Source organism: Hordeum vulgare, chromosome 6H (genome assembly GCF_904849725.1).
Source record: "Hordeum vulgare subsp. vulgare chromosome 6H, MorexV3_pseudomolecules_assembly, whole genome shotgun sequence".
NCBI lineage: Eukaryota > Viridiplantae > Streptophyta > Magnoliopsida > Poales > Poaceae > Hordeum > Hordeum vulgare.
Window position 1 is genome coordinate 548,494,492 of NC_058523.1, and position 22,285 is coordinate 548,516,776.

Consider the following 22,285-nt stretch of genomic DNA (forward strand, 5'->3'; position numbering starts at 1 on the left):
CCCCGGCAGAATAAAGAGAATAGACGAAGGTCGTCTTCTATACCTTAGCCGTAGAATCTAAAGTATGCCATGCTGTGTACCGCACCTGATGTGTGCCTTGACTCAAAGTATGTTGAGAGGTACAGAGAGTGATCCATGATTGAATCACTAGCAGCAGTCAAAAATTTATCCTTAGTAACTAATGGACTAAGGAATTTTTCTCGATTATGGAGGTGGTTAAAGAGTTCATCGTAAAGGGTTACGTCGATGCAAGCTTTGACACTAATCCGAATAACTATGAGTAGTGAAACGGATTCGTATAGTAGAGTAGATATTCTGAGTATTTCCGAATAGCACATAGTAGCAGCATCTATAAGATGACATAAAGATTTGTAAAGAACACACGGATCTGAAAGTTTCAGAACCGTTGACTAAAACCTCTCTCACGAGCAAGACGTGATCAGACCCCAGATCTATATGGGTGTTGGATTCGTTGAAATCACATGGTGATGTGAACTAGATTATTGACTCTAGTGCAAGTGGGAGACTGTTGGAAATATGCCCTAGAGGCAATAATAAATTAGTTATTATTATATTTCTTAGTTCATGATAATCGTTTATTATCCATGCTATAATTGTATTGATTGGAAACACAATACTTGTGTGGATACATAGACAAAACACTGTCCCTAGTAAGCCTCTAGTTGACTAGCTCGTTGATCAAAGATGATCAAGGTTTCCTGGCCATAGGCAAGTGTTGTCACTTGATAACGGGATCACATCATTAGGAGAATCATGTGATGGACTAGACCCAAACTAATAGACGTAGCATGTTGATCGTGTCATTTTGTTGCTACTGTTTTCTGCGTGTCAAGTATTTATTCCTATGACCATGAGATCATATAACTTACTGACACCGGAGGAATGCTTTGTGTGTATCAAATGTCGCAACGTAACTGGGTGACTATAAAGATACTCTACAGGTATCTCCGAAGGTGTTAGTTGAGTTAGTATGGATCAAGACTGGGATTTGTCACTCCGTGTGACGGAGAGGTATCTCGGGGCCCACTCGGTAATGCAACATCACACACAAGCCTTGCAAGCAATGTAACTTAGTGTAAGTTGCGGGATCTTGTATCACGGAACGAGTAAAGAGACTTGCCGGTAAACGAGATTGAAATAGGTATGCGGATACTGACGATCGAATCTCGGGCAAGTAACATACCGAAGGACAAAGGGAATGACATACGGGATTATACGAATCCTTGGCACTGAGGTTCAAACGATAAGATCTTCGTAGAATATGTAGGATCCAATATGGGCATCCAGGTCCCGCTATTGGATATTGACCGAGGAGTCTCTCGGGTCATGTCTACATAGTTCTCGAACCCGCAGGGTCTGCACACTTAAGGTTCGACGTTGTTTTATGCGTATTTGAGTTATATGGTTGGTTACCGAATGATGATTGGAGTCCCGGATGAGATCACGGACGTCACGAGGGTTTCCGGACTAGTCCGGAAACGAAGATTGATATATAGGATGACCTCATTTGATTACCGGAAGGTTTTCGGAGTTACCGGGAATGTACCGGGAATGACGAATGGGTTCTGGGAGTTCACCGGGGGGGGGGGGCAACCCACCCCGGGGAAGCCCATAGGCTTTGGGGAGACACACCAGCCCTTAGTGGGCTGGTGGGACAGCCCCAAGGGGGCCTATGCGCCAAGAATAAGAAATCAAAGGAAAAGAAAAAAAGAGAGGGAGGAAGTGGGAAGGGAGGGGGACTCCTCCCACCAAACCAAGTCCAACTCGGTTTGGGGGGGAGTCATCCCCCCTTGACTCGGCCGACCCCTTGAGGGTCCCTTGGACCCCAAGGCAAGGTCCCCCTCCCTCCTCCTATATATATGGAGCAATTAGGGCTGATTTGAGACGATTTTCTCACGGCTGCCCGACCACATACCTCCACGGTTTTTCCTCTAGATCGCGTTTCTGCGGAGCTCGGGCGGAGCCCTGCTGAGACAAGATCATCACCAACCTCCGGAGCGTCGTCACGCTGCCGGAGAACTCTTCTACCTCTCCGTCTCTCTTGCTGGATCAAGAAGACCGAGATCATCGTCGAGCTGTACGTGTGCTGAACGCGGAGGTGCCGTCCGTTCGGTACTAGATCGTGGGACTGATCGCGGGATTGTTCGCGGGGCGGATCGAGGGACGTGAGGACGTTCCACTACATCAACCGCGTTCTCTAACGCTTCTGCTGTACGGTCTACAAGGGTACGTAGATCACTCATCCCCTCTCGTAGATGGACATCACCATGATAGGTCTTCGTGCGCGTAGGAAAATTTTTGTTTCCCATGCGACGTTCCCCAACATCCGGCACTCCCCATGGTGAATGTCTTTGATGATCTCCTGTCCCTTTTCTATTTCGACGCAGCGTTGGAACACGCCGATCACGCTGCGCCGCACCAGCTCGCGATTGATGATGGCGTAGGCTGCAGACCTGTGCTGGATCTGCCTCGCCTCCGCCTCGTCTTGAGGAAGCTCGCCGCGAAGGAGGAAGGCCAGGATAGTTTGAGCCCATGACGGAGCCGACACAAGGGCTGGCTCCACCTTGACCTGATTGTTAGCGGCTTCTGCAGCCCCCGTGCTTGGTGAAGCAGCGGTCGTGGACTCGAGACGAGGTGTCTCTGGTGCTGCTGTGGTAGCTGGCTCACCGTCTACCTCCATGACGTCCACCCACAGGGTGTCGAGATGACAAGATTCGAGGCAGGGCGAAGCCGGAGTCGTTGTTGTAGCCGGTGCCGCTATTGGAGTCGGCATGGCCAGCGTACCCGGCACAGGAGCTGTAGCCGGCGTAGCTGGTGGAGCCGACGACGCTTGCACCATGGATTCAGCCGGTGCCGCTATTTGAGTCGGCATGGCCAGCGTAGCCGATACAGGAGCTGTAGCCGGCATAGCTGGTGGAGCCGACGGCGCTTGCACCGTAGAATCAGCCGACACGAAGATCGATGCCGACTCGGGAGACGGCCTCATAGACGGCTTGTGGAGTTGCTCGAGGGAGACGTCGGCTGGGATAACCTGTCTCATGGAGCCGATTTTGGCCAGTGTATCAGCCGCCTCATTGTCTGCTCTGGGAACATGGTGGAACTCGCAGCCCTCGAAGGGGCCGCTGAGCTGCTGGATAAGGAAGCGGTAGCTTGCCATGTTGCGTCCCTGGCGTCCCATTCGCCAGAAACTTGCTGTACCACCAAGTTTGAGTCGCTGAAGCATATGAGCTGCCGCATGCCAATCTCCTTGGCGAGCCGGAGGCCGTGAGCCAGTGCTTCGTACTGGCGACGTTGTTGGAGGCGGCGAAGTGGATCTGGAGAGCATACTTGAGCTGGTCTCCTTTCGAGGACGTCAAGACAATGCCGGCTCCTAGACCCGTCCGCATCTTCGAGCCGTCGAAGTGCATCCGCCAATGTATAGAGTCCGGAGGTGGCGGCTCGAACTGGGTCTCGAACCAGTCGACCAGGAAGTCGGCCACCACCTGAGATTTGATGGCGGTGTGAGGCTCATAACGAATATCGTGATCCGCCATGGCGATGGACCACTTGGCAATCCTGCCCATTGCATCACGGTTGCCCATGATCTCTGAAAGTGGAGCAGTGCTTACCACAGTGATGGCATGCTCTTGGAAGTATTGCTTCAACTTCTTTGCAGCAAGGTAAACACCATAACACATTTTTTGGTAATGTGGGTAGTTCTGCTTGGAGGCAGACAAGACCTCGCTGAGGTAGTAGACAGGGCACTGCACTGACAGTACCTTGCCCTCCTCCTTGCGCTGAACTACCAACACTACACTAACCACGCGAGTGGTCGCGGCAATGTATATGAGTATGGGTTCCCTTTCAGCCGGCGCTGCCAAGATTGGTAGGTGATGTCAGCTGTGCTTCCCCGGCAACGGCGACAGGAATAGTCGTGTCGACGGCACCAGGAATCCTTCTCCTATTGCTATGGAGCCTTGCGTTGGTGTTCCCTCGAAGCGGAAAGGATGATGTAGCACAGCGGTGGTAAGTATTTCCCTCAGTTTGAGAACCAAGGTATCAATCCAGTGGAGGAGTATCACAAGATCCTGCACAAACACAAAAGCTTGCTCCCAACGCTATGAAGGGGTTGTCAATCCCTTATAGATTGTTCGCCAAGTGAGAACTGAAAGCAACAAAGTAACAAAGCAAAGTAAAAGCGGAGGTGTAAACGATGGATGTGAATAGACCCGGGGGCCGTAGTGTTTACTAGTGGCTTCTCTCATGAAAGCAAGTAGACGGTGGCTGAACAAAATACTGTCGAGCAATTGATAGAACCGCGCAAAGTCGTGATGATATCTATGGCAATGATTATATCTATAGGCATCACGTCCAAAACAAGTAGACCGATACTTTCTGCATCTACTACTATTACTCTACACGTCGACCGCTATCCAGCATGCATCTAGTGTATTAAGTCCAAAAGAACAGAGTAACGCCTTAAGCAAGATCACATGATGTAGATGGACAATCTCATATCAACGACAGAGCCCATCTTGTTACCCTTGATGGCAACTACTTAATGTGTGCCTTGCTGCCCCTACTATCACTGGGAAAGGTCACCACATGGTAGAACCCAAAACCAAGCACTTCTCCCATTGCAAGAACCATATATCTAGTTGGCCAAACAAAACCCAAGACTCGGAGAGACTTACAAGGATATCAAATCATGCATATAAGAAATCAGCAAAGACTCAAATATATATCATAGATAATCTGATCACAAATCCACAATTCATCGGATCTCGACAAACACACCGCCAAAGAAGATTACATCGGATAGATCTCCATGAAGATCATCGATAACTTTGTATTGAAGATCCAAGAGAGAGAAGAAGCCATCTAGCTACTAACTACGGACCCGTAGGTCTGAAGTGAACTACTCACGAGTCATTGGAGGGGCGATGATGATGATGAAGAAGCCCTCCAACTCCAAAGTCCCCTCCGGCAGGGCGCCTGGAAGGGTCTCCAGATGAGATCTCGCGGAAACGGAAGCTTGCGGCGGCGGAAAAGTATTTTCGAGGATCCCTTGATTTTTTGCTGTATTTTAGGGAATATATAGGCCAAAGATCTAGGTCAGGGGGCGGCCAGGGAGGCCACAAGCCCTGCCACCGCCGCCTCCCCCTGGTGGCGGAGTGGGGGCTTGTGGGCTCCCAGGAGCCCTCCTGGCTTGGCCCACAGCCCCCTGATCTTCTTCCGTTCGGGAAAAAATCATTTCGGGGATTTTATTCCGTTTGGACTCCGTTCCAAAATCAGATCTGAAAAGATCCAAAAACACACAAAAAATAGGAACTGGCACTTGGCACTAAATTAATAAGTTAGTCCCAAAAAAGATATAAAAGGTACATAAAACATCCAAAAATGACAAGATAACAGCGTGAAACCATGAAATATTATAGATACGTTTGAGACGTATCAAGCATCCCCAAGCTTAACTCCTGCTCGTCCTCGAGTAGGGAAGTGATAAAGAATGAATTTTTGATGCTTTCATGCTACCTAGCATAGATGTCCTTTGTAACTCCTCTTATGTGACGTGAATGTTCAGATCCATTAGATTCAAAACAATAGTTTGCTATTGACGTGAAAACAATAATAATTCAAGCAAACTAGCAAGGTAATCATGAACTTTCAAAATAACAAGGCCAAAAGAAAGTTATCCCTACAAAAGCATATAGTCTGGCTATGCTCTATCATCATTGCACAACGAATTTAAATCATGCACAACCCCGGTATTGGCCAAGTAATTGTTTGACACCTTTACTTTCTCAAACCTTTTCAACTCTCATGCAATACATGAGCGTGAGCCATGGTTATAACACTATAGATGGTGTGGAATGTGGTGGAGGTTGCGAGACAAAAAGGAGAAGATAGTCACATTAACTAGGCATATCAATGAGCTGTGGAGATGCTCATCAATAGATATCAATGTGAATGAGTAGGGCTTGCCATACAAATGATGCACTAGAGCTACGAGTATGTGAAAGCTCTTAAATAAAACTAGTGGGTGTGCATCCAACTTGCTTGCTCACGAAGACCTAAGGCAATTTTAAGGAAGCCTATCATTGGAATATACAAGCCAAGTTATATAATGAGAATTTCCCACTAGCTATATGGTGGTGACAAAATGAGAGACTCTCAATCATGAAGATCATGGTGCTTAATATGCACAAGTGTGGAAAAAGTGGTAGCATTGTCCCTTCTCTCTTTTTCTCTCATTTTTTTTTATTTTTTTGGTGGGCTCTTTGGCCTCTTTTATTTATTTATTTATTTTGGTGGGCTTTTTTTGCCTCTTTTATTTCCTCACATGGGAAAATGCTCCATTAATGATGATCATCACCCTTTCAACTCAAAACTTAGAGCAACTATGACTCTATATGGAATGCCTTCGGTAGTGTACCGTGGCAATGATCTAGCATGGCATAGACATCAATGGAAACATCATGCTAGCTATCTTACGATCATGCAATGGCAATGTAGACGTGGTGGGACATGTCATGGTGGTAGTTGCATGGTAATATATCTCGGAATGACTTTGAAAAAGCCATAGTAGGTAGGTATGGTGGCTGTTTTGAGGGAGGCTAATGGTGGGTTTTGTGCACCGGCGAAAGTTGCACGACACTAAGAAGATAGTGACGGTGGAAGGTGAAAGTGCATCTAAACCATGGACTCAACATTAATCATGAAGAACTCATATACTTGTTGCAAAAGTTTTATTAGTAATCGAAACAAAGCATTCAAAGCATACTCCTAGGGCAAGGGTAGGTAGGTATAAACCATCGCGCGATCCCGACCGCCACACAAAGAATGACAATCAATAGACTAATCATGCTCAGGTTTCATCACAGAGCGGTTCACCATACGTGCATGCTACGGGAATCACTAACTTCAACACAAGTATTTCTAGATCCACAACACCTTACTAGCATGACTTCAATATTACCATAACCACAACTCAAAACTAATTGAGATGAATCAAACTTCTCTAACTATTCAATGCACATGAAGGTGGAAGTTTTCGTATCCCTTTAGATAACTACCCCTTTTGAGACTACTTTCAAAGCATAGATCAACTACCAAGCCACGCACCGCTGTTCTCTAAAAGATATAAGTGAAGAAGATAGAGCAAAAGTATCTAGCTCAAATGATATAAGTGAAGCACATGTGAGCTGAATTGTCTACCAAAAGATATAAGTGAAGCTCGACAAAATCACGGTGAGTGCATGTCTCTCTCTCTAGGTGTGCAGCAAGGATGATTGTGACACAACAAAAATAAAAGACTCCTACGATACGAGATGCTCCAAGCAAAAACACATAACATGTGGTGAATAAAAATATAGCCCCAAGTAACGTTACCGATGGATTGAAGACGAGAGAGGGGATGCCTTCCCGAGGCATCCCCAAGCTTAGACTTTTACGACATCCTTGAATCTCTTGGGGTGCCTTGGGCATCCCAAAGCTTGAGATCTTGCCACTCTTTATCTTTTTGTCCATAAGAACTTCACCCAAAACTTGAAAACTTCACAACACGAAACTTAAACAGAAATTCGTGATAACATTAGTATGAGAAAGCAAACCACCACTTCCTTAGGTACTGTAGTAAACTTAAATTCGACTTGTGCTGATGTTGGGTTACTGTATTTTCAATCTTCCATGGCTAATACCCCCCGATACTATCCATAGTTTCATCAAAATAAGCAACCAACACAACAAAAACAGAATCTGTTAACAGCAGACCAGTCTGTAGAAATCTGTATATTTCGTATAATTCTGTACTTAAAAAATTCTGAAAAATTACTCCAGTCTGAAGAATTTGCGTAGCAATCAGCAGCAAAAAGAATCAACTCAAAATCTCTTACAGAAAAAAACGAAAATTCTTTTCGTGAGCAGAAAGTTTCTGTCTTTTCCAGCATGACCAAACGATCATCCCCAAGACTAATCATAACGGTTTTGCTTGGCACAAACCCAAAAGGAAACACAAAAAACACAATCATAACAGAATTATGAAAGTGTGGAAAGCACAAAACATAAAGAAAAAGGATAGATTCGTGGGGTTACCTCCCAACAAGCGCTTTTGTTTAACGCCCTTAGCTAGGCAAAAAGTGATGGAATCACGTATAGTCATCTTTGGTGCTCAAACCATAGGTAGCCCTCATCATAGATTCATAAGGCAATCTTATTTTCTTTCTAGGAAAGTGCACCATGCCCTTATTTAAAGGAAATTGAAATATAATATTCCCTTCCTTCATATCGATGATAGCACCAATAGTCCTTAGGAAAGGTCTACCAAGAATAATGGGACATGAAGGATTGCAACTATGTCAAGTACAATGAAATCCACGGGTACATGGTTCTTATTTGCAACAATAAGAACATCATCGATCCTTCCCATGGGTTTCTTGACAGTAGAATCCGCAAGATGCAAATTAAGAGAACACTCTTCAATCTCATGAAAACCAAGAATATCACATAAAGACTTTGGAATCGCGGAAACACTAGCACCCAAATCGCACAAAGCATTGCACTCATAGTTTTTGATCTTGATTTTGATAGTAGGTTCCCACTCATCATGAAGTTTTCTAGGTATAGAGACTTGTAGTTCGAGATTCTCTTGAAGAGATTTCATCATAACATATACGATATGCGCGGTAAAGGCTTTGCTTTGGCTATAAGCATGTGGAGAGTTTGCAATGGATTGCATCAAAGAAATGCATTCAAACAAGGAGCAATTATCATAATTGAATTCCTTGAAATCCAAAGTGGGAGTTTCATTACTACCCAAATTTTTGACTTCTTCTACTCCACTCTCCACACCTTTATCATCAAGATAGGTGAACTCCGAATCATTGGGGAATTTTTCAACCAAAGTGGATTCATATCCAGCCCCTCCAAAAATAGGTTTGACACCTGAAAAAAAGATTCAAGAGGAGACACACCAAACACTTTAAGATCCTCGTGATTTGCATCACAAATTTCAGGTTTAGCTGCCATCTTATTGACTAAGGTAGCCTGCTTGTCAGATTTGGCCCACCAATTTTTTAAGATGAGCAAGCTGGGAATTAAATGCAAGGAAATCATTGGCCATATCATCAACCTCTTTATTCAAACAGACCAAAAAGGAATTTTTCTCTTTTAATTCCCTACGGAAGTAACTATTTTGGTCAAACTGAGAAGACATGAAACCTTTGACATTAGTTTCAATCTCCTCCAATTTTCTGAAATAGTTTGGTTTGGGCATGAGGAAAGGTCTCTCACGAACAAGCCTAAGAGCAGGCGAGCGAAAGGGGAAGGCAAAAAGCAAAAGAAAACGGCAAAGGAGAAAGGCAAACGAAAACGACAAATGTGAAGTGGGGGAGAGGAAAACGAGAGGCAACTGGCAACAAAAGTAAATGCAAGAGATGAGTTTGTGAGACCTAATTGGATAGATCTTGGTCTCTCCTCCCCGGCAACGGTGCCAGAAATACTTCTGATGTCAGCTGTGCTTCCCCGGCAACGGCGACACGAATAGTCGTGTCGATGGCACCAGGAATCCTTCTGCTATGGCTATGGAGCCTTGCATTGGTGTTCCCTCAAAGCGGAAAGGGTGATGTAGCACAACGGTGGTAAGTATTTCCCTCAGTTTGAGAACCAAGGTATCAATCTAGTGGAGGAGTATCACAAGATCCTGCACAAACACAAAAGCTTGCTCCCAATGCTATGAAGGGGTTGTTAATCCCTTATAGATTGTTTGCCAAGTGAGAACTGAAAGCAACAAGGTAGCAAAGCAAAGTAAAAGCGGAGGTGTAAACGATGGATGTGAATAGACCCAGGGGCCGTAGTGTTTACTAGTGGCTTCTCTCGTGAAAGCAAGTAGATGGTGGGTGAACAAATTACTGTCGAGCAATTGATAGAACCGCGCAAAGTCGTGACGATATCTATGGCAATGATTATATCTATAGGCATCACGTCCAAAACAAGTAGACCGATATTTTCTGCATCTACTACTATTACTCCACACGTCGACCGCTATCCAGCATGCATCTAGTGTATTAAGTCCAAAAGAACAGAGTAACGCCTTAAGCAAGATGACATGATGTAGATGGACAATCTCATATCAACGATAGAGCCCATCTTGTTACCCTTGATGGCAACTACTTAATGTGTGCCTTGCTGCCCCTACTGTCACTAGGAAAGGTCACCACATGGTAGAACCCAAAACCAAGCACTTCTCCCATTGCAAGAATCATAGATCTAGTTGGCCAAACAAAACCCAAGACTCGTAGAGACTTACAAGGATATCAAATCATGCATATAAGAAATCAGCAAAGACTCAAATATATATCATAGATAATCTAATTACAAATCCACAATTCATCGGATCTCGACAAACACACCGCCAAAGAAGATTACATCAGATAGATTTCCATGAAGATCATGGAGAACTTTGTATTGAAGATCCAAGAGAGAGAAGAAGCCATCTAGCTACTAACTACGGACCCGTAGGTCTGAAGTGAACTACTCACGAGTCATTGGAGGGGCGATGATGATGATGAAGAAGCCCTCCAACTCCAAAATCCCCTCCGGCAGGGCGCCGAGAAGGGTCTCCAGATGAGATCTCGCGGAAATGGAAGCTTGCACTTGTCTACTCACGAGTCATTAGAGGGGCGATGATGATGATGAAGGAGACCCTTCCCGGCGCCCTGCCGGAGGGGACTTTGGAGTTGGAGGGCTTCTTCATCATCATCATCGCCCCTCTAATGACTCGTGAGTAGTTCACTTCAGACCTACGGGTCCGTAGTTAGTAGCTAGATGGCTTCTTCTCTCTCTTGGATCTTCAATACAAAGCTCTCCATGATCTTCATGGAGATCTATCCGATGTAATCTTCTTTGGCAGTGTGTTTGTCGAGATCCGATGAATTGTGGATTTGTGATCAGATTATCTATGATATATATTTGAGTCTTTGCTGTTCTTATATGCATGATTTGATATCCTTGTAAGTCTCTCCAAGTCTTGGGTTTTGTTTGGCCAACTAGATCTATGATTCTTGCAATGGGAGAAGTGCTTGGTTTTGGGTTCTACCATGTGGTGACCTTTCCCAGTGATAGTAGGGGCAGCAATGCACACATTAAGTAGTTGCCATCAAGGGTAACAAGATGGGCTCTGTCGTTGATATGAGATTGTCCGTCTACATCATGTCATCTTGCTTAAGGCGTTACTCTGTTCTTTTGGACTTAATACACTAGATGCATGCTGGATATCGGTCGACGTGTGGAGTAATAGTAGTAGATGCAGAAAGTATCGTCTACTTGTTTTGGACGTGATGCCTATAGATATAATCATTGCCATATATATTGTCACGACTTTGCGCGGTTCTATCAATTGCTCGACAGTAATTTGTTCACCCACCGTCTACTTGCTTTCATGAGAGAAGCCACTAGTAAACACTACGGCCCCCAGGTCTATTCACATCCATCGTTTACACCTCCGCTTTTACTTTGCTTTGTTACTTTGTTGCTTTCAGTTCTCACTTGGCAAACAATCTATAAGGGATTGACAACCCCTTCATAGCGTTGGGAGCAAGCGTTTTGTGTTTGTGCAGGCTCTTGTGATACTCCTCCACTGGATCGATACCTTGGTTCTCAAACTGAGGGAAATACTTACCACCGCTACGCTACATCACCCTTTCCGCTTCGAGGGAACACCAACGCAAGGCTCCAAGGTCACGGGGGAAATCCTTTGCATACTTGCCTAGGAAGTCCCTTAAGGCGTAGCCGCAGCAGAAGTATTTCTGGCGCGGGAGTATCAAGCAACACTCCTATTTCTGGCGCAATTGGAAGGTCTTTTGTTGCAGTAGCATCGACCAGCACCCGGGAGAACCGGCAGGTGAGCCTCTTGGAGACGAAGGTGGGGTCGAGGACGAGCGTGTATGAGCCCGGGTTGGGCATCACCGCAGGATGGTCAACCCGGCTCCATGTAATTGGTTTGTCAGACCAATGCATGTACTGGGGTACCGGGGGAACCGTGGCATTCACCTCGCGCCGTCTCTGGCACAGGCTGTGCTTGTCGTCGCCTTCACTGGTGAAGACGACGAATGCTCCGTCTTGATGGGGGTAGTCGCCGTGGAGGTTGCCGTCGTGATGAGGCGGCGGCGGTGGAGCCGGAATAGGACCAGGAGCCGGCGCGCGAGGCGCCGCCTGCGCACCCGTTGGAGCCGGCAGGCCATCCCCTTGCGACAGCCGGCGTGCAAAGCTGCACTGCCGAAGGGTGTGGCTGGACGGCTGCGCCCCAGAATGTATCTTGCACGGGGCGTCGAGCAGTTGCTCGAAGGACTGCTTGGGCAGCCAGTTGGCGTTATTCCTGTTGGAACGCTTCCGCACAGGGCCGGCTTGAGGAGCCGACGTCTCGCCCTCCACGCTGGCTACCAGCTTGCTGTTGGAGCGCGAATCCATCTGATCCGCCTTGCGCTTGTTGTTGTTTTGGCCGCCTCGACCGTCTCCAGCCGGCTTGGGAGTAGCCAGCGTGGGGACAACCTTGTCTCAGGCGGTCACCTTGACGCGCATCGCCGAGTCGTCCATGGCGTACTTATCCGCCTTGGCCATGAGCACCGCCAGAGAAGTGGGCTCGGAGCACATAAGCTTGTGCTTGAGGAGGGTGCCATCTCGGCAACCTTCAATGATGTACTAGATGGCTTGTACCTCATGCACCCCCTCGCAGGAATTGCGGAGCTCCGTCCACCGGGTGACGTAGTCGCGAAGGGGTTCGTCGGGCCTCTAGATGCACATGGCCAGCTCGTGAGGCCGGCCAGGGCGCTTGTAGGTGCCAGTGAAGTTGCGGACGAACGCCTCCTCGAAGTCCACCCAGGAGTTGACGCTGCCGGCCGGGAGGCTGTTAAGCCAAGTCCGGGTCGAGCCGGCCAACATGAGTGGCACGTAGCGGACCGCTACGCGCTTGTTGCCCCTGGCGATGTCGACGGGTGTGGTGTAGTCGATCAGCCAGTCCTCTGGCTTGGCAGTGCCGTTGTATTTGGGCGTGTCCCGAGGCAAGGTGAAGCCTCGGGGAAATGGCTCCCCTTGGATCTGGGGGCCGAAGCAAGCCGGACCGATGGGTCCGTCCTCCTCCAGGAGGGTTGTCTGGGCCAGGACAATGAGACGCCTGCGGGAGTCCCGATCATCCTGGGGAGTGCGAGCGCCAATCCGAGTAGCGAGAGGGGAGGCACCTCGCGAACCAGAGACATGAGTTCTTCCCGGGTGAAGAATCTCACACTCCGAATCACCCTCGTCGCCTCCGTGACGCTTGCTCAAAGTGTGCTTGCTCTGGCACTGGGAGCGCCGGTCTTGGCTTCCCTCGCCCTCCGGCCGGAGGTGCGATGCGAGGAAGATCCTTCTGCGTGATGCTGGCCGCTAGGGTTGCGGCGTGCTCCGGAGTTGGGTCCCGAAGATTCTGACTGGGTCTGACCGGGGTCAAGCCGAGTCTGCTGTTTGTTGGCGGCGTCAAGGAGATTCTTGACCCGCTTCTCCTGGAAGGCGCGCTCCTCGCCCTCCAGGCTCGCCATCTCTTCCATGGCCGCATGTGCTGCCCGCATGTTGGCCGCGGGGGTCTCGTAGGTGGGCTGATCGCCGCCTAGGATCTCAGCAATGAACCGGCCGCGGCTGTGGACCGATCCAAGCCGGCTAGGGGCCTCAGAAATCGGAGTGAGGCCGTATGCGGAGTTATACTCACGCTGCGTGGCCTCCATCCGACGTTTTGCCGAGGCGACGGCAATGCCCTCCTCCAAGATATGCTTGCGAGCCTCCTCCAGTGAAGCTCGGGCGTCGCTAGGATTCGCGGAGGCAGCGATGGGTGTCTTCAGGCCGGCGATGGCGTCCTGAAGAGTATCAGCGGTGGCAGCAGTGGGCTCACCAGCGTCTGCCGACGCCTTGCCATGAGCCGCGCTAGTGCCAGCGCCGATAACCATCACCTCCACGACGTTGGAGATGGCGGCGATATGGTGTGGGGTGAAGAATCCCACCGACGGCGGAGGGCCGTCGAAGACGAGTACGTTGCTGGGGGTACACGTCATGTGCAGGCATCTCAGCGATAGAGAGCCTGCTAAAGCTGGCGCAGAGCGCCTCAACGTCGAAGTCCTCGCCGAAGTAGCGAGAACCGTCGTTGAGACGTAAGTCGCTAAAGAGGACGCTGAGGTTCTCCATAGCAGCGACGACGACGCTAGGAAGCGCCTCATCATTAGAATCTTCATCCGAATCCGCATGGCGGACGGGGACGTCGATCATCATCGGTGTTGCCTCGTCGAAAGCGGGCTCCACGGGCATGCAGACCGATCCGGACACGATGCATCCGGTGGCGTAGGTGCGGGGCCCCGCCCAGCGCGTAAAGCCAGCCGATGCCGCGATCGGCCCCACGGTGGGCGCCAAGTGTTGGTGAATATTCACAACATATGCCATAGGTAGGCGAAAGTCGGTGAGAACCGAAGGGACAAAGGAGGGCGCTGGGAACGAGGTTGATACAAGCATGGAATGCATGATGTACCTAGGTTCAGGGCTTTCCATAGAGATAAGACCCCTAGTCCTGCCGGAGTGTTTGATGTGTATGGATGGATTACAATGTGGCTCCTCGACCTGTGTTGGGAGGAGGAAGAGGGGAGCAGCCGGCTCGTCTCCGCCTCTCTCTATGTGGTTGGTGGATCAGTAGTGTTGTTCGACCATCCTCCTGCATGGAGGGTGGCCGGGGGGTTTTATAGACGAACCCGCCGGCCTACAATATGGATAAATGGTACAAGGGTGGGACCCGGCTGGCAGCCTCGCCGGCTGACTAAGGGCCCACGAGAGTCTTGTCTTGTCGCTTGAGGGGCCCGCCGACTGCATGGTCTCGACTGACGGTGGGACCCGCCGGCTGGCCAATGAGGCTCTCGCGTAAGGTTGACACCGAGCACGCGTTGTACGTCGAGCGTCATCCAGCGAGATTCGTCATGGGCAGGTAGTACAACCGCCTCCACTGTTCCCCACGCCGAGTGCAGTAATGGAGTGGGAGTGTGACGGTCCGACACTATGCTAGGTGATGGGTCAGAGTCGGGGTAGGTCAGCGGCGTGGCCGCCGACGCTCGTACCTGCCGGGCACTCCGATCCAGTACCTTTGCTGACGGGTAGCTACCTTTAATCGTAAGGTCTCATCCCCACCTACGATCTGATGTGACTTGTGATCTCCGGCCGGCTAGCCTGCTTGGCTAGCCGGCTTGGGCACAGCCGCCTCGTTCCTAGCCGGCTGGCTTGACCAGGCCGGTCAGGAAGAGGTAGCCGTCTTGGCTCTAGCCGGCAGGGGTTGCCTGGCCGGCTAGAGAGTTGACCGCCTCGTCCTCCAGCCGGTAGGCGCAGCCTAGCCGGCCAAAAGTCTTGGGCCTTGGGAAACTGTATTTGTTCATATCCTTTTGACAGGAAATGAAGAAGCGGGCTTGATGAGCCTACCCCGGGGTTATCCCCCCGACACTCAAGATGCAACATTAAAATTCACACCAAAGGACGATGAGCCGATTTCGTGGATTCGGATATTGGAATATGGCAGGGATGTGTTCCAGAAGAAGGCGCAAGTGATCTGAGAGTTGAATGGAGGAACATGAAGAAGAAATCAGAATCCTAGTATTGAGTGACCATCTGCCCCTTCAACGCTGATGAGGCGCGCACCAAGTGGCCTCAGCACTACCAGCGCGGCCATGCAAAGAGGTAAGTACGGTGTCCGTCCTGGATCTGATCTCTGGCTTTTCCCTTCGGTGGGTGGTTTTGTGTTGAACCTTGTGCATTGTTGTGCAGGCCAGACATGGAGGAGGACGTCAAGGCACGGTGTGAATACCACTTTGCCAAGGTTGACGACATGGTAGTCTACACGCTGGGCGACGACGTCTTGTCATGGTAACGGATTGACTTTGCAAGAGATGCTCTTGTTCCCTGGCCTTCCTTCCACCAGAAAAACTCTGCATTTTCTGGTTGCAAAATCAGTGTAAATCCTGTTAAAAGTGCCTGCTCACTAGCTTAGTGTGCTCTCCCTGAAACTCATGTTCCTGGATTCTGTTGCTTGTTTCGTTCAACGTAACAGTGTGGAAACCCCTTCTTTTTGTGAAATAACAGAGTAGTAACTGCTCTGCTTGGCATGGCTTCACACATGCATAAAAATGCTCCCGATAGGATTTGAAGCGGGGTAATTTAGAAGATTTGGATTTTCTTACAAAAAGGCTGTTCATTTCTGGCATTATGAATTTTCTGATTATGTGGTGGATGCTCTAAATGTTGCTTAACTTGGACGTAACTTGCAAAGTTAGTACTGTACTTGTTTACACCCTGTTCTTCAGTGCAAACTTCTATGAATGTGTGGCTTTTTACCGAAAAAGTTCCACAACGAGCAGATAGTTGAGCTCTCATATTGTTATCCCTCTTTAATAATAAATCACTTCCTATCTTACATTGTGATTTGCTTTTGCCATCCACAGGCTGGGGGAAATGGAATGGGGCTGATTACATTGGTCGAATAACTGAGTTCTTTGTGGGTATCGACCGGCGCCACTACTTTACATGTCGTTGGTTCTTTCATCCACAGGACAAGGTGCGTATTGATTAAGCATTGTGGTAGTGTGCACTGGGTGTATGCTTGTGTGTGCCTATACAGCATAGAACTAATACTTATCTTACAGGTGGTATCCAGAGCCAAGTTTGTCCGTGATCACACTCTCATGACCCAAAGCATGTCTTCCTCTCTGAGGAAAAGAATGATAATGTGCTGGCCTGCATCATATCAGAGGTCAAGATAATCTACGTCGATCCGAGTGTATGTACCATGAGTATAAATAAGTTCCTCAACATGAGTATGTAGTCCATAGTGAAATCTCTAAAAAGACTTATATTTAGGAATGGAGAAAGTATTTATTTGATTTGTTGAGATTTGTCAAATGAATTGTCATTAACTAAATATATAATATAATATTATTACATAAGATTCACCAAATTTGGTCATTAATATTCATTGACTGCATATATATTCAGTCAATGAATATATATATGCAGTCAATATATATATTGTCATTAACTAAATATATAATATAATATTAACTGAATATATATGCAGTCAATGAATATTAATCTAACACATCTCACCAAAGCAAATAAATAGTATATAAAAAATATCAATGCACTTATCGTCTATTAATTCCATAAGACTCACCAAATCTTGCACTTTAATGGGGGTGAATCAGCTATAAAAAACCTGGCCCGTTTTGTCTGTCCTCCTTCATAACTCACACATATATCACGCAACGATCAACAAGTCCCTCCTTCAACACAAACAACTGGTTAAGATGAGGACCATCCACATCCAGGTGTTGCTCCTGGCCCTCGCCTTGCTCATGCTAGCATCAGGTACCCACTTGTTCTTGTAATACGGTTTCTTCACAATATCATCCAGCACTGGCTGGGTATGTAAAATGGATAATCGCTGGCTGTGTGCTTCATTAATAAAATGGAGCAGGGGGGAGCCCCTTTCTTTCAAAAAATATCATCCAGCAAACGATGGCCATGGGTTTGTGACTATCCCTTTTCTTCATGGAGATTCTGCAGGCGTGGTAACGGAGGCGTCAATGGACGGTAGCGCCAAATTCAACTACAGGTGTGCGGCAACCCTTATCCCGTCACCAAAGCCATGTAACAACGACACTTGCGATATGGCATGCTTCGACCTTAGGAAGGTGCCCAAGCAAGGCCAGTGCGATGCCGTCGGGTGCAAGTGCATGATATGCGAAGACCAGCCTCCACTGTAAAATGAACAATAAATGGGTAGTGACTACAGCTAAGATGGGACGGCATGCTCAACGGAATAATGCGACGAAATCTCAATTGGTAATCGTCACTGGTAATCGGCATATTGTTGATAATGATGAATTTGTGCTTGCTTCTTGAATTATCTAAAATTATGGAAAAGCCATGCTGCATGATGTTTATCTATGAGCGGCAGCAGAACGTGCATCTAGAAGAATTTCTTCTACCAACGTTCACCCACTTGGGTTGACAGGGAAATTATGAGCCGCACAACTTGGTGCAACTAATCACTGTAGGTTTAATCCTACCAAAACCCACCACACCCATATTATCTGAGCTGTGTTTGATTTTTGACTCAAATACTCTACTTGGAAATGTTGGTGGACAAGTTGGTGAACAGGAGTGGCAGACATAAACAGGCTGTTTGTAGATCAGTTAGGTTGGCTGATTTGTTTTGGAGAAGTTAAGTTGACCTTTTATCCTGGTATATGCAGATCACTGGTTGATTAAGTGACCTTGTTCTGGTATCCAAGTGTATGACACAACACAACGTTCACCAACTTGAGCTGACGGGAAAATCATGCAACATGCATAAAAAATCGAGTAGACAAACAGTCTGAACCAGAAGAACTTGTAAATCCAACGCAAGAGGGTTTCAACCGGCATAAAATTCAGTAAAGAAATGTTTTTGAACCCCAAATATTAACCATGCTTAAGAAGCACGCCGGTGCGGTGTCAAAGGCCACAAACAAAACACAGAAGCAGAACCATACAAGCATTAAATTTAGACTAGTTTGTGGTTGAGTTCATATTGTTTTGGATGCGGCTACAAGAACCAGACATATCCCCGGGACCAGGATGGCGCCCACGATCGACAACGACAAGCAGCATCAATTTCCGGTGTCAGATGGTAACGACCGTGCACGACGATTTGGTCAGAGGAGGTCGCTAGAAATGCCCTAGTTTATTTACATCCTCCTGAATGTGATCATTGTAAGTTTGTAACTGAATGTTCCAGGACCTATTTGTGCCTCCGAAACGAAACAGTATATATGAAGTTTTGTTGTACTATAATGATCCGTGGTGTAGTGAGTGTGATGGTCTCCAGTGCATCTGGGGCTGAGATTTGTTGTTTGCCCCTTTTCTTTCCCCAAAGCATCTGTGAGTCAGTCACACAGTCAACCTTGGAATACCGGATCAGCAGCAGCACAGTAAAACAAGTTGGAAAACAGCCTGAGCGGAAACATGGGCGGGCGAATGGCGCTGAAGATCAGAACATGGCAGCAGTGAAGCAAGGCACGCTTGGAGTGTCAGGCAGGCAGTGGATTACATATCCAGGTGATAACCATGATTGGTGACAACCCGCGGAACAACACACTATTAGCAATCATGCCATTCGGAACACACAAACAATCCAATTAACCCAGCTCAAAAGCAACCACGCTTTCCTTTCTCTATGCAATCCAATTATCCCCTCAGGTTGGGTGGCAGGCCGCCCTCATCAGTGCATAGAAGCTTTTGCTTTCAACTATGTACTCCCTCCGTAAACTAATATAATAACGTTTAGACTATTAAAATAATGATCTAAACACTTTTGTATTTGTTTACAGAGGAAGCACTTACTAAGACGTGTTGGGATTCCTTCCGCTCCGTGACTCTGCGCCGGAGCGGAGTGGCGTCGAGTTACAGTTTCTGAAGCTGGTGCGCTCCGCTCCAAGGAGCGTTGCCGAACAGGCACTAAGTACTATTCCAGCAAAAAAAAACTATGTACTAGTATTGCAAGTCAAATGAACAAATCTGAATATCACCGGTTGGTGTTTGTTAGGCTGAAGCCTGAAGAGTAATACTGCTACTCAAAGCACGGCCGGCCACACCATGGTCGCTTTCAGATGAAGCGAGGGAGAGTGAAGCAGCTCCCTTATTAACCGTCTGCAAGCAAAACCTTTGTGCCGTGAGCAGACGCTCATAGTGTCAGTTTGCTGCCAAGTCACACCATGCACATGAGCCAACCATCGCCAAACGATTAACACGGCGCAACCCACAGCGCCCAGGCACACGAGCATTGAAAGCCATGGCGAGCTAACCAGCACCAACATCTCCGGCCCCCCCAATCCGGCGGCATGGGCGGCCACGCCGGCCTCCATCTCCATGTGCCGCCACGCACGCCATGGCCACCCGGCCTCTGCGGAACGCTGCTCGATCGGCTTCTGGAAACAGTGCCGCTGCTGCCGCATGGAAGGCGATCGGTGAAGAGGTGCTGTTCTCGCTTCTTCAGGTCCAAGCAGCCACAGCAGCCAGCATACCTCACCTGACAGCTGGGGAGCGATTCCGGGTATTATTTGTGCTAAATGGTCCTTGAAAGATCTTATGTCGCCACCTTTTAAAAATTTTATTTCGTCCTCTGACCTCGCCTATCACGCCTTACCGCGTAAGTAAGCACGCCTTCCATCTTAGCGCCTTTGGTCGTTGCCAGCGTGGCAAATACGAAACACGTCAATTAGGTCGGCGTTGCGACACTCACACGTCGTATTTGAAAGGATCGATATGGTTTACTGGGTGGGTGGGGGGGGGGGGTGAATAGGCAACCAACAAATTTTAATCTTTTCTTTAAACAAATTAGGTTTAGCAATAAATAGGTTGTCTACATATGCAATTAAGTGAGCAACCTATTTGATGCTAACAACAACAATAGTAAGCAAGCAGTAAATGCAAGTAAAGGTAAGAAATAACCATAAACGGAACCGATGAAGACGAGGATATGTTTCCGAAGTTCCTTCCCTTTAAGGGGAAGTGTGTCTCCGTTGAAGCTGTGTGGATGCACAATGCTCCCCAAGATGCCACTAAGGCCACCGTATTCTCCTCACGCCCTCACACAATGCGTGGTGCCGTGATTCAACTAAGTGATGCCCTTAAAGGCGACGACCGAACCTTTACAAACAAGGTTGTGACAATCTCCACAACTTAATTGAAAGCTCCCAACAAGACCACGAAGCTTCACCATAATGGAATATGGCTTCGAGGTGGCCTCAATCGTCTAGGATGCTCAAACACCCAAGAGTAACAAGATCCGCAAGGGATTAGTGGGGGAAATCAAATTTCTCTTGGTGGAAGTGTAGATCAAGACTCTTTCAAGCAAACCCTAGAATATCAACAAGTTTTGTTGGCTAGGGAGAGAGATCGGTCTAAAATGGAGCTTGGAGCAACAATGGAGCTTTGGGGGCAAATGGTAAAGTTTTCAGGGAAGAGGAACCCCTTTATATAGCGGGGGAAAGAACCTGCCCGTTACCCACCCCCTCTCCACGAGCCAGAGCGGTACTACCGCCCCTGGCAGCGGTACTACCGATGAAAGAGGTAGTACCGCTCAGGCAGAGGGAGGCCGAAGCAGAGAGGAGGCAGGCCGATAGTACCGTTCGGAGCGACAGTAACAAACGGTAGTACCGCCCGCCCAGCACTACCGCAAAGTCCGACCAAAAGAAGGGTTCGCACTTATGAGCAGCAGTACAGGCCAGCGGTACCAGCAGGAGCACTACCGCTCGCCCGGGCGGTACAACCGATGATAAGAGGTAGAACCGTTCTAGTGGGCGGTACTACCGCTTGGAACTTCTAGGGCAGAGTTTTTTTTGGCAAAGTTGAAAGATGCACTGAAGCGGAAAACAGGGTGAGAGGAAAGTGCACGTGATGATTCCATCCAGACCTTACCGAGGCGGATCCCCTCTTAATAGTACGGCTTTTCCTACAACTCAAGTCCACCGACAACGAAACGTAAGAGAGAAAACCGTCTTCATATCAATACACCGAGGGGCAAGAATCGTCTTTGTGCAAACAGAGGAGTACATGAAAGGCTTATCACACACGATTAGTCTGCAAATGTATTGTCATCAATCACCAAAACTACCAGGGTAGAAATATGTCCTTATAATCTCCCCCATTTTGGTGGATTGATGACAAAACAAGATTTGCATAGAGGATAAAAACGAGATAAAATGCAACCCCACTCTCTACAAAATATAGACAGACTCTCCCTAAGTGTGTGCACTATTTAAGTATGCTTTTGGAATGCAAAGTGCACACACTAGGATCAACACTCCCCCTATATTTTATAGACAGACACTACTTGCACAAAGGTAACAACAGAGAGTAATATAACTGCAAGAAGTGAAGTGAGCATGATCATTAGGGCACAATATAAGCATCTCACGAAATATAAGACATATGATAAAGCTACGGTAGCTGTAAAGGGATGATTTGCAGGTTCACAGACGTATCATGTTTTGATGTGATGTTGCTGGTTTGCTCCGCTTCATTCAATAAAAATGGGGCAGGGGGAAACCCCTTTCTTTCAAAAAAAAAATAAAGCTACGGTACCATATGTCTCCCACCATATGACATGATCTCATAAGAGTCTCACACACTTAAAACCGTAAAGCAACATCGGTTCCACACCAGACGATGTAGTCTTTAAGCAAAGCAAATGATA

At 47.8% G+C, this 22,285-nt stretch overlaps 1 long non-coding RNA gene across 1 annotated transcript; it reads left to right on the plus strand.

Annotated features, from left to right (window-relative positions):
• The first annotated feature begins 17,252 nt into the window (after positions 1-17,252).
• LOC123403680 lies at positions 17,253-17,992 on the plus strand. Its single transcript, XR_006611534.1, has 2 exons — positions 17,253-17,412; positions 17,611-17,992. It is a non-coding gene; the product is annotated as an uncharacterized LOC123403680 (long non-coding RNA).
• Positions 17,993-22,285: the final 4,293 nt, after the last annotated feature.